The 13,905-nt window shown below is 37.3% G+C and overlaps 1 long non-coding RNA gene across 1 annotated transcript; it reads right to left on the bottom strand.

Moving 5' to 3' along the window:
- Positions 1-1,319: 1,319 nt before the first annotated feature.
- Positions 1,320-11,268, bottom strand: LOC133784471 (uncharacterized). The gene is made up of 5 exons (XR_009871357.1): positions 11,177-11,268; positions 10,735-10,803; positions 10,011-10,067; positions 1,712-1,754; positions 1,320-1,557 (listed from the first exon to the last, which is right to left on the bottom strand). It is a non-coding gene; the product is annotated as an uncharacterized LOC133784471 (long non-coding RNA).
- Positions 11,269-13,905: the final 2,637 nt, after the last annotated feature.

Raw genomic sequence — 13,905 nt, 5'->3', positions numbered from 1 at the left:
CGGACATAGTTATTAGCGGCGGGTTCCGCCGCTAATGTCCGCTGCTAATAATTGCTTATTAGCGGCGGGTGTGTCAGTCCGCCGCTAATAATCATTATTAGCGACACTTTTTTAGGCGCGGGGTATTAGCGGCGGAGGCCCGCCACTAAAGTCTATTAGCGGCGGACGTGGCATTTATTAGCGGCGGAGTCCCCCGCCGCTAATAATTAAATTTGTTGTAGTGATAGTACATGTGAACACCATTAATAGAGAAAAGCCATGTGAACTGTAACATATTATTCATACATAGTGCACTTTACTAGAGGAAAAGTAAAATTAATTTGGGTTTAAACATATGCATTTGCTCCCATCTCTCATTCTCTTTTGTCCTTGGATTTCACACTCTAATATATCTTGAAAAAGGGGAAAAAAAATATAAATCGTTGTATATATATATACATATGACAAAAGGAGTTCGTTGGTGTTATACGAATAGAGTGAGTTCAAACTTTTCTTTATAATCTTATAGGGGCAACGAAAGTGGTAGGAGGGAGTGAAATTGTTTGTCTCTTATTATATATATATATATATAAAGGTGTTGAGAGAGAGTTGATAGAAAACTGGAGTTGGGAGGAAATGGAAAGAAAAATGAATTGGTAATTAATTTATACTTTGAAGTGGATTTGAGTTTTATATTTTTAGTTACAATACGAATGCCAAATCTTGAGATGGAGAGAGAGATAGAGTGTGTGAAAGATTATAAATATATATATCATCATTGCTAAATTCAAAGCTTGATTTGTTCTCATAACTCACTTCTGTAATTTAACTCTAAAAAAATAAAAATAAAAAGTAAAGAAATCACCTTCCGTTGTCATATATTACAATTTGATTTATGTAAAATATTTCTTCGCATAATCTAAAAGATATATGGAGTTTTTATTACAACAAAACTAGATTTTCATCTCTTTCTTCACCAATATATATTAATTCCATCATCATAATCATTATTTATATATATATGTTTAAAAGTAATTAACTACCTGTAAATCATATATGACAAAAACCATAAATATATATGCTTTAATTTACTCTCTCTAGATGATCATGCATGCATTGCAAATGAAAAAAACAAAAAAATCATATAGTTTTGAGAAGTGATAAGAGAGACCGTCTTTTTGCATTAAAATCTTTTATTTATATAGTATTGAATTAAGTATTAGTTTACCAGATAAATGAATGATAAGTTTTATATATAGGTATTTATAAAAAAAATCCCTAAAAAAAAGCATTAGATCTTAAAAAATGTCAATATCATCATATTAGGTAACTCGGTCCAAATACATATTTCACTTAAGTGAACCATCTTTCAAAAAGTAAAGTTTAGAGAATCAAAATCATCATAATAAACTTCTAGCTAAAAGGTTTAGCTAAAATTTGAAAAAAATTCCATGTTTCACTTTAAAAGTGAACAACGAAATCTAAAGATATTTTGATGCTTTGTTATTTGCACTAGATTTGAAAGCCTATTGCCGAGCCCAAAATGTGTGCCATGACCTTCCATTTGTTTCCATCTATCTGTGTCTTGGTCAGAAATGAAACAACAACAACAATATTAAAGCACTATTAATGTTAAAAGACATAAATATTATATTCATGCATGGTTTATACTACTAAAGCAAGCCAACAAGATATTTTCCATTATAAAGAGTACAAGGAAAAGAAAATACACCTCAAGAGCCTAACTATATGAAGATGTATGGCATCACAACCAACTGCATTAGAACCCAAAATAAACATAATTAAATTACTTAGACATATATAAAAAAACAGTAAGCTTGTTTGACATCCAACGAGAAGTTCCACATGTTGGACAATTTTCCAACGTCTCTTTATCTTTTCTAAATAGACAACAATCATTTACACATGCATGAATCCTTTCATATCCTACCTTGAGTGCTCGAAGAAATTTTCTCACTGAGTACATAGACTTGAGGAGCACATTATCAAAAGGTAGCATATCATGGAAAAGCCCTTGCATTTCATCAAAACATTTGTCCGACAATCCATTAGAAGTCTTAAGCTTATACAAAGCAACAATTGCAGATAACTTAGTGTATTTTGTGCACTGTGGATATAATGGAATTTCTGCATCTTCTAATTTTTTGGTGAAATTGTCATCAGGGCCTTCTACATGTTCGTCAAAATCATAGTCATCAAGTTTTGTAGCACTAAACACATTATAAGCATCAAAATAATTCATTTCGTCAATATCATCACTTCTAGATACTTCTTCCCCATGATGAAACCGTATTTTGTAAGTTGGATCGATCCCATTTATGATCAAATGCTCATAAAGAATGCTGACATCTTGGTGACTTAAGTTTCGACACACTTTGCAGGGACACAATAATTTTTTTGGATAATTAGCCTCTTTCTCTATTGTCTCTACAAAACTCTTAGCACCTTGCTTATACTCATCTGAGGCTCTACAATTAAATGAAAAATATATACTCAAAATTATTAGAGAAAGGTATAACCTATCTATCTATGAATTTATTAATTTAATATTAACTAAGTCCTCAATTCTTATTACCTGTTGAACTGTAACTAACTTTTATCAAACATGATGTCCAAAGTTGGTAATAAGAGCCTATATATCTCCTTTTTGAAATTTTTCTTCTGTGAGAAGGGACAAGAAGAAAACTAACATATATAAAACAAGAAGTACAAAAGGCTATGCTATATGTGTATGCCAACACACAATAAGTACATTCATACAAGTATATGTTATAATGAAACCAATCAAACAAACAAACACAATTCACTTATAGGATATCAAACATTGTTTTTGTTTAATTGTCAAATTTTTAATTAATTAAATAAAAAACTTTTTTTTTTTTAAGTGTTACCAATCAGCACCCAAATGTTATTATCTTTTTTTGCATGAAATGAAGTTGGAAAATGTAGATATTGGCTGTGAACGTGATATAAAAGAGGACATTATAAAGCCGGGGTAATTTGTTTGATGGTGATGTGTTTGTTTGCAATAGAATGGAAGGGAGACGTCCCAATGCTCAACTAATTACTTGGGAAATGGGTTTTATTTCATATATTTTTTTATTAAATAATTTATATTTTTAGTTTCTAATTATCAATTTAATTGGATGTTCAGTACGATTCTCGGTTTGAAAGAGTGGGATTGCAAAAGAAGATTATCACGACTGAATTCAATGACATGACATGAAAGGTTTGGTGATGAAAAAGGCAATTCGGCATTCTAATAATGAGATGGGATATAGGCCTCAAGTTCCGACTCTGAGACAAGTTTTGGAAAAAGGCCAATGGGAGGGAGAGTGTACTTCCAAATCCAAGAGTATTATGAGTACACCACCTCCTTGTGGTGTTGGGCACCACCGGTGCCCCTTAACAATTCTCGTATTCACCAAAACAAAATAATCTCAAACTAGTGGTTACAAGTTGTGTATACTTTTGACAAAGCAACAAATCCATTACAAAAGTCAATAAGTGTTTATTTAAGAAACTAATTGATAGGCCACCCTTGACGTATGTGTATGCTAGGGGGTAAGAAGGAATGACAGGTCAGCAAGTAGTTAGAAGGGCTGGGGTACAATGTATTGGGGTACAGAATAGAGCTGTGAGCTTGAGTATTAAAGGGGAGTATTACGTATTATGTTCTTTGTGCTGTAAGAATTGTGTTGTATTTGGAGAGAATCCCAGCTCTCGAATTCTGGGTATTTTTTAATGAAAAGGCAGCAAGGGAATTCAAGCTTATGAATCCCTGATTTTATTCAATTCTGAGTTAATTTCTGTTAAGTTTTACTGTGATACATACCAAGTGGTATCAGAGCAACAGATCCAAGATGGGACTGAAACCAAATTTTCAGATCGAGCTGGTGGAAGAGAAGATCGAAGAGGTGCAGTCTAAACTGAGGCAGGAAGTTATGGCAATTCGATCGCAGATCGAACACCTGCCCCAGGAGCTGGACGCTTTACGAGCAGACACACAACGAATTCCAGAATTGGAAAAGAAGGTGGAATTCTTGGTTGCACATATCACGCAATTGCTCCAGTCAACTCAGCGACCGGGAATGGCAAGTACAAGTGCGGCGGATGATCGATAGAAGAAGGCAGTCGACGGCGACAGCTCTTCCTCTCATCCAGCAACCGGAGTTCCTTCGGCGATGCACCCACCTCCAACACCGTTGACGAGGCAGCCGTTTACACATCCTGACTTACAATAATCTCGCGATTTCCGACCACCACGTATCGAGCTGCCATTGTTTGCTGGCGAGAACCCAGAGGGTTGGGTCTTCCGTGTGGAGAGATTCTTTCTTCTGAATCGATTGAGCGAAGCAGAAATGTTGGAGGCAGCTATAATCGGCCTGGATGGCGACGCTCTTACTTGGTTCCAATGGGAGAATTCCCGTCGCCAGATTACTTCATGGGCATTGTTGAAGCACCTTCTCATGGTGCGATTCCGATCTGCTCCCGTGGGGTCGTCGACGGAAGAGCTACTGTCCGTCAAGCAAGAATCTACAGTCAGAGCATATCGGCTTCAATGGGAGGCTCTGGCATCTAGAGTAGTCGGTGTTCCTGAACACGTCTTGGAGGGAAGTTTCATCAAGGGGTTGAAGGAGGAGATCCGTGGGCCGTTGCACGTGTTACAACCGTCGGGCCTGGCCCAAATCATGGAGACGGGCCAGCGCATTGAAGAGGGCCATTTCCTATCTGGATTGGGTTTCCACCACCGAACTGGATCGGCTAGGGCACAAGCCGGCCCAATTTCGTTGCCCAGATTTTCACAGCAGCATCCCAGCACGAGATCGACTACGGCGTTTTTGGCCAACTCCCCGCAACCATCGTCGACCAGCACTGGGCCGCCGTCAGCAACGCCGGTCACCCCCCCTCCCTTACGACGACTAACGGAGCAGGAGTACCAAGATAAGAAGAATCGTGGGGTCTGTTTTCGCTGCGATAAGAAGTTCCATCGGGGGCACGTTTGTGAACAGAAATCTTTGCATGTGATGTTGATTGCAGATGAGATCGAAGGTTCAGAGAGCCAGGAGTCAGCCCCCTCTAGTCTAGATTCGGGGGAGGAAACAGTACAGGAAGAAAAATTAGCGATGCTGTCTCTTAACTCATTAGTGGGCATATCATCAGCTCACACAATGAAAATATTGGGGTCAATAGCCGAACACCCAGTGACTGTGCTTATCGACAGTGGAGCAACGCACAATTTTGTGTCGAAGGACCTCGTTAGTGCGGTTAAGTTGCCCGTTACAGAGACTACAGCTTATGGGGTTTTGCTGGGCACCGGGGGACGAGTACGAACGGAGGGGCTTTGCAAGAATGTGGAGTTAGACCTGGGGTCGCTACGGGTGGTGATGGATTTTTTACCGTTAGAACTGGGGGGAGCCGATGCTGTCTTGGGTATACAGTGGCTGAGTACTTTGGGGAATATGCAAGTGAACTGGCGCACCATGGTCATGAAATTCGAAATTGGGGGTACATGGATTACATTGCAAGGGGACCCTAGTTTATGCAAGTCGCAGATCTCCTTGAAGGCTTTGATTCATTCAGTTCAGCATGAAGGGCAGGGCTATTGGATTCAATGTGGTGCACTTACTGCCGAAGTTGAAAGTAGGCCGACTGAAAATGGAGCTGAAATACAAGGATTACTGCAGAAACATGAAGCTGTATTCGACATGCCAAAAGGACTGCCACCCCACCGTTCTCATGAGCACCACATCACCCTGAGAGAAGGAGCTGGCCCCATTTCAATGCGCCCTTACCAGTACGCGCAGATACAAAAAAATGAGAGAAAAATTATTGACGGAGATGTTACAGGCGGGGATAGTTCAGCCCAGTACTAGTCCCTTTTCGAGCCCCGTCCTCCTAGTAAAAAAAAAAAGATGGGAGTTGGAGGTTTTGTGTCGATTATAGAGCATTAAGCCGTGAAACAGTTGTTGATAGATTCCCCATTCCAGTCATTGAGGAGCTGTTGGACGAACTACATGGGGCAAGGGTCTTTTCAAAACTCGACCTCAAGGCGGGTTATCACCAAATAAGGGTGGCAGCAAAGGATGTTGAGAAGACGGCTTTCCGTACCCATGAAGGACATTACGAATTTTTGGTTATGCCATTCGGCCTAACCAACGCTCCAGCCACTTTTCAAGCCTTAATGAACGATGTTTTTCGTGAGTTTTTGAGAAAGTTTGTCTTAGTTTTTTTTGATGATATACTTGTTTACAGCGCTTCCTTGGAGCTTCACTTGCAGCACTTAGATTTGGTGTTATCTCGCCTCCGCCAGCATCATTTGTATGCAAATAAAAAGAAGTGCTTATTTGGGCAGTCACAACTGGAATATTTGGGGCATATTGTTTCAGCAGCAGGTGTTTCGGCAGACCCACTAAAACTGGCAGCGATGGAAGAATGGCCAGCACCCAGAAATTTAAAGGAGTTAAGAGGATTCTTGGGACTCACCGGCTACTATCGAAAATTTGTAAGAGGTTATGGGTATTTGGCAAGACCGTTAACGGACCAGCTCAAGAAGGATGCATTTGGCTGGAATGAAGAGGCTCAAGCGGCATTTTTGGCACTTAAGAAAGCATTGTGTGAGGTCCCTGTTTTAGCCTTACCAAATTTTGCTGCCCCATTTATAGTGGAGACGGACGCATCGGGGACGGGGATTGGGGCTGTTTTGATGCAGGAACAACGTCCAATAGCTTATTTCAGCAAGGCGTTATCACCTAGAGATCGCTGCAAATCAGTTTATGAAAGAGAGCTTCTGGCTATGGTTTTAGCTATACAAAAATGGCGTCCTTACCTTTTGGGCCGCCAGTTTATAGTTTGAACGGACCAGCGGAGCTTAAGGTACTTGCTTGAGCAAAGAATGGTAGCAACGGAGCATCAAAAGTGGCTTACGAAGCTGCTGGGTTATGATTTTCAGGTCCAATACAAGCCAGGTTTTCAAAACAAAGCCGCTGATGCTCTCTCACGGGTACCAGAGATTGGAGCTTGCAATGCTTTATCCATTCCCAATCTGATTTCTATTTCAGATTTAAAGAATCATGTAGCTACAGACCCAAATCTGGCTGCCATTGTTCAGCAACTTCAGCAGGGCAAAGAGGTACTGGGATACTCTTTTTCGAAGGGGTGTTTGAAGTTCAAAGGGCGGCTGGTAGTTCCCTCTTCTTCGCCGTTTATATCGCTGATATTACAGGAGTATCACTGTAGCAACATGGGGGGTCACGCAGGGGCATTCCGCACATTTCAGCGCATCGCCGCTGATTTTTATTGGCAAGGAATGAGACAAGATATCCAAAAGTTTGTTGCTGAATGTCATACTTGTCAACAAAGCAAGTATTTAGCGCAGTCTCCAGCTGGTTTGTTACAGCCATTACCTATACCGGACCAAGTTTGGGACGATATATCGATGAATTTCATTGAGGGGTTACCGTGTTCCAATGGGTTCGATTCAATCTTAGTGGTGGTTGACCGTTTGTCTAAATATGGCCATTTTGTACCTCTTCGATACCCTTATACAGCTGCTACTGTTGCTGCCGTTTTTGTCAAAGAGATCGTCAAATTACATGGCATTCCTAAGTCCATTGTTTCCGATAGGGACAAAGTATTTCTCAGCTTTTTTTGGAAGGAGCTGTTTAAGTTGCAAGGAACTTCGCTGAAATATAGTTCAGCTTATCACCCACAGACAGATGGCCAAACCGAGGTACTCAATAGGTGTTTGGAGACCTACTTAAGGTGTTTTGTGAGCTCTCGGCCCTCACAATGGGTCAAATGGCTGGCATGGGCAGAGTATTGGTACAATACAGCGTACCATTCAGCAGCGGGAATGACGCCTTTTAAGGCTCTTTACCACAGAGACCCCCCGCCGTTGATAAGGATTGAAGGCAATCATACTATTGTTTCTGCTGTGGAGAAAAATTTGAAGGACCGTGACGCTATTTTGGATCTGTTAAAGATGAATTTACAGCGAGCTCAACAAAAGATGAAAGCTCAAGCTGATAAAAAGAGGCGCGATGTTCAGTTTGCAGTTGGGGACAATGTTTATGTGAAGCTGAAACCATATAGGCAGCAGACTTTGGCAAAAAGAAAAAAATCAGAAGCTTGGACCTTTATTTTTTGGACCTTTTCCAGTTCTGGCCAGAGTGGGATCGACAGCCTACAAGTTGCTACTGCCACCTCAAACGAAAATTCACCCAGTTTTCCATGTTTCGATGTTGAGACCCGCTTTAGGCCCACATCAAACAGCCATTCCTTTACCGTCCAACTTGACTGAAGAGCTGGAGTGGCTTCTTGAGCCTGAAGCGATGTTGGCCTTGCGTCCCGGTACTCAATTTCAGCAGCCACAGGTGTTGATCAAATGGCTACATCTACCGGAGTTTGAGGCGACTTGGGAGGATTTGGGCACAATCCAGCAGCAATTCCCAGATTTCCACCTTGAGGACAAGGTGCGTCTTTGGGCCGGGGGTAATGATAGGCCACCCTTGACGTATGTGTATGCTAGGGGGGTAAGAAGGAATGACAGGTCAGCAAGTAGTTAGAAGGGCTGGGGTACAATGTATTGGGGTACAGAATAGAGCTGTGAGCTTGAGTATTAAAGGGGAGTATTACGTATTATGTTCTTTGTGCTGTAAGAATTGTGTTGTATTTGGAGAGAATCCCAGCTCTCGAATTCTGGGTATTTTTTAATGAAAAGGCAGCAAGGGAATTCAAGCTTATGAATCCCTGATTTTATTCAATTCTGAGTTAATTTCTGTTAAGTTTTACTATGATACATACCACTAATCGATGCCATTAATAGTCCCAATGAAAGAACTACAAAGACAGATTTTTTAGTAAATACTGACACTAAAACAGTTACTTATTCTGATCTTCAGTACCACATATGGTTAAAACAGTCAACTATAGAATTAAATACCCTAACCATTGATAACATTAAAACTTAATATTATGTATAAGTACATGAACTAGAGAGATCAAAAACCATCACTCTTTTCTCTCTGGTTTACTACTTCATCTCCAATAATGGTCAGTAAGTAACATTCTTTCTTCTTCTGATAATAATAATTTATTCTGTATTTTCTTTTTCTCTTTGATTTAATTCTTAATAATTATGCAGGACCCCAGAAGCTGCTTAGTAGTTCTGGTATCATTAGGTATCACTTTGTCAAGCTGTTTTGGCACTACATATGGCCAAAACATACACAATGTGCTTGATTTTGGAGCCACTGGAAATGGCACCAATGATGACTTACAAGTATAATTAACTTTTCTATCCAACAATGTTCTAATTCAGGTAAATTATTAGTATTACACACATAATTGTATCAAATCTCTTTAAGTAGTAAATTAATCCTCCAAGTCCTTTTGTTGAGATTTTTTAAAGTGCTTTTCAGTTAGATTTTCACTTAAAGAAGTCTCTTCTATACAAAGGCTTGTTCTATTAGATGCATAGTTTTTGATACAAGGGAGCCAAAATATAAGAAGTTTATATAAGGGGGCCAAATTCATAATTTTTGAAAAAATGGGAATTATTTATAAAATGGTAAGAAGAAGAAGAAAAGGGGTGTCAGGTTGTCCTTGATGATTCAGATTCCAGCTTCCAGATGCAAAGTACGAGAGGAAGGGTCATTCAAAAAATGCAAAGTAGTGGTGGGAACAAAAGGAACAATTACGTAATAATTTGAAGAATAATGATATGTGTACTCAAAATATGCACTCAAATATTATATATAGTGATATGTCACTAGCAACCAACCATCTGCCAATATCAATTCAAACAACACACAAGTTTTCTTCCTTATCTCCACAGCACACAAATTTCTCAGATCTTACTTCACTAAAACACACAAGTTCTCAACCTTCCGTTATCACCGCAGCACACAGTAACAATCCCAGAACCTACTACACTATGGATAAATATTTAAGATATTCAAACTCCTCTAACATTTGCATAGTATTAAAATAAAAGTTAAGAGACATACCTATTGCAAACTATTGCCACAAAAGTTTCTTTGAAGTTCGTCTCAACACATAAACACCTTTACAATGTAATAAGATATAATGAAAGTGAGTCAAATTTGAATTAAATAATTAAATAATAATGGAAAAAGGGAAAAATAAAATCTAACTAAGTTATGAATGGTAATAATAAAAGTTTATATACATTTTGTTTTTTCGATTGAAAGTTGATATAAATGTATGAATAATAGTGAGTCAATAAATATAAATTTAAATAATTAATTATTACATATCTTTCGATCAATGATAGTGAGAGCATACTAGCTAGCAAGTGTACCCAACAATAATTAGAATGAAAGTGACCTTTTCTTTTTCTTCTGTCTAAATTCAATATGAGAGAGCTTAATTAAACTGCTAAATACAACATGTGATTACAAGAACTATATCATCACGTGAAACATAAAAAAAAAACTTTTGATATTCTATTTTGGATTAGACCTGACTTTTCTTCTCTTGAATATTAAACAACTATTCATGTAACACAGAAATATTATTAACTAGAGGACACAGTGATAATTTAATTTATTTACCATGAACCATAATATTTGTGATGAAGACCAAAAGGGGCAAGGATTTAGGATTCAGTGCATATAGTTTTCTTGGCAACCAAAAAGGGGAAGCTATATTAAAACCAAAAAAAAAAAAAAAACACATCCATTAATACTAACGAGAGAGCAGAAAATTCACCATCTCCATCCTTGTCAAAAAGACAAAAAACTTCTTCAAACTCAACAATCTGTTCCTCACTTAGTACATCTGCCATGTTATTTCCCATGAAAACTTAGTCTACACACTCAACCTTTTAGAGAGAAAGATAGAGAGAGAAAGACAGAGAGGATAGGGAGAGAAAGGGTAATAATAATAGTATATGTTATGATATTGTTGAGTATAGTGGTTTATACGATTGGTTTTAGGGGCTACTACCACAAACAAAATTAATTAAATCAATGATTTAATGCCTCTGAGCCTTCTGAAATTCTTTCAGAACTGACTGAAAATCATTAGCTAGCTTGGCATATGCAATTGTCTTGTCAGTTTGCAATTTATTAAAAAAAAAAAAATCAAAATCAAATGAGAAAGAAGAGAGATTAAAGACTTTCCATGAATTAAAAATAATAATAAGACTTACAGTAATTTGATTATTATGTTGGTGATCGACCTCACTGGCTTGACTGAGTTTGGATGAAGTCTCCTTCACCAATTGTGTGATATGGTTCCTCGTTTTGTATCTGTTTTTTTAAAAAAAAAAAAATAATTAGTAAAAATTGAGAAATCAGAAGAAGATGATGATGATGATGATGATGAAGATGGTATAGATTAATAAAGAGGGAAGGGTTTGTTTACAGTTTTTCTCGAAGTTGAAGAGTATCTTTGGGGGTGCCAAGGGAATTGACGAGGCGGAAGAAGGAAGAGACGGCGGTGTTGATTTGGAAAATCCCCGAAGCCAAAGCCTTAGATGAGATGGATGATCGTGGAGAGGATAATCAAAGGCGTACAACACTGATCAGAGAAGCCCGACGACTGATCGGAGGAGGCGATGATGACCTAGGTCGTATGGTCATCTAGAAATGTCACGTTTTACTACAGTATAAGAAAAAGGCCCAGTATTACTCGCTTTTCATTGTTTCTTGCTCATGTTCTATTTGTATTTATTTCAGTTTATGTCTTTGTTTAGCTACATTTTTCTTGCATACAGCACATGCACCTTATACTATAAGCAATAGCAAGATTAGCAACATAAAAAGTTGAGACAAATATGAGAAGAAATTATTGTGGTACCCATCTCCCTAGTGTTCAAAAGGTAGAAAGATAGTATCACACCAAGCAGTTTTAAGCATCAAAGTCAAACACATGAAATATAGTTGAGGCATTTTATCAAACATATAAAGGGTATGAAAATCAACTCAAGCAAACCAGTAAACCATTATTGAATCTTTCGTTGTTAAAGATAATATAAACAAGGTTTATATATATAAATATACTTATACTACAAGTAATTTAAACGGGTCATATATATGAAATAAGTGTATAGTAATTTAAACGAACCAAGCAATCAACCAACCACTGCCAACTACAAGCTCAGTTTCTGCAATCCAGAAATCTCTTCCCTTTACAGGTTGAATCCAATATGATACACCCTTCTTTCTCTCCCAACATATTTTCTAATAATAATTTTTAAGATTTTTTGTCCCAGTTCCAGTGCCAATTTTGTGTTATGACCACTTAATTAAACAAATAAAGAATGAGGGTGTACCAGCAAGGTGAGCGAGTACAGGGAGATTAAGGTGAGAATAGTCGAATGACCAGTTGTTGTTGTGGCCATCAGTGGACTTGAAGTAACAGGTTGAGTGGAACTTGGAGAAGTAGCAGAGTCCACAGCGGAGGTTGGCAACGAGATGGAGGTCCAGCCATAGCTGGGAGATCTCTCAGCTCTTGGAGTTGCTCATGGTTAGGATTCGGAGGAGATGAAGATGGAGGGGGCTGCGGCTGCCATTTGTGAGTGAGGATTTCATTATAACTTCTTAGATCTTGAAATTTCTGAGCCTCGCTTGCGTCGGTGAGAGACCATCAGTTTGTGGCGCACGTGGTCTCGAAGTCGGACGACAGCTTGACGGAGATCCGCCATAGATGGGTGAAGAAGATGACGTATATGTCCTATTGGGGAAGATGATGGGTACTGAGTTTCAGTGAGAAAAAGGGTATTATGGGAAGAGACACTAAAAAATTGGGCATAAATGAAAGAGTTTTAAATACTGGTTAAAAATTGAAGGTGCTCTCTAAAAATGGGTATTCCATTTAATTTTTACTATTTTATTACTGGCAAAATTAGGATTCCCGTGTGTTTAGTTTTAGGTTATTAGCCCATTTTTTAATAATAACACTTTGTTAAAAATGTCATTTTTTCAATGTGATATATACTCACTAGTGTTGTAGTGGTATCATTGTCATTTCATAAAAAATTTCCAAAGGGGCATTATATTTGTACCCAAAAAATATAAATAGGCACTCCATTAATTAAAAAAAAATTAATTTTAACACTTTTTCTCAGTATTTTTTTTTCCATTCTTTAAATTCTTTTTATAAATAATGTATATTTTTTTTAGAAAAAAAAACTCTTGTTTGTTATATTTTTTTGTTTAAAATTTTATTTTATTTAAATATTTAAAATATATTATATATATGTAATTTTTAGAATACGAAAAACAAAAAAATAGAAAAATATGAGCATAAGTTGATAAAAATATATGTTATATATTAATTTATAATAAAAATAAACTGTGTGAATCAAATTTTGAGGTGCAAATATAATCACTCAATATGAAATAACAATGGTATTTACACATCAATAATCAATGTAGGCACCTCATATATTAAAAAGAATTAAAATAAATTATTTTTTTATAATTTATTCTTAAAAAAAAATTCTTAATTTTTTTAAATTCTTTAATTTTTCATTTCTTTCTTTTTTACATTACAAAATAATTTTCAAGATCAATTAAGCAAACGAGATTATTATACTAATTGCACTTTCTCACATTATTAAGTCAATTTTAATATCTGTTATAACAAAAAGTAAAGTTTACTACTGCTAACTGAAAATTACAACACATCATGTAACAACTATCGAGGCATTGAGAGAAAAAACAGCACACATCATGTCATTCCCTTAACAATAAAGAGTCTTAAAGTTCCACCACCAAACGTGGACAATGGATTATAATTCAGATTTCTAAAAGTCCTGTAAAGATTTCATGAGATATAACTTTATGATATATTATTCCACCACCAAACGTGGGCAATGAGACCAAACTCACTGTGCTTCCATGCCCGCTGCTGAGTTTGAGGAGATGTTAAACC

Source organism: Humulus lupulus, chromosome 6 (assembly GCF_963169125.1).
Source record: "Humulus lupulus chromosome 6, drHumLupu1.1, whole genome shotgun sequence".
Classification (NCBI taxonomy): Eukaryota; Viridiplantae; Streptophyta; class Magnoliopsida; order Rosales; family Cannabaceae; genus Humulus; species Humulus lupulus.
The sequence above is the reverse complement of the archived record's forward strand: the minus strand, read 5'-3'. Positions and strand labels throughout refer to the sequence as shown.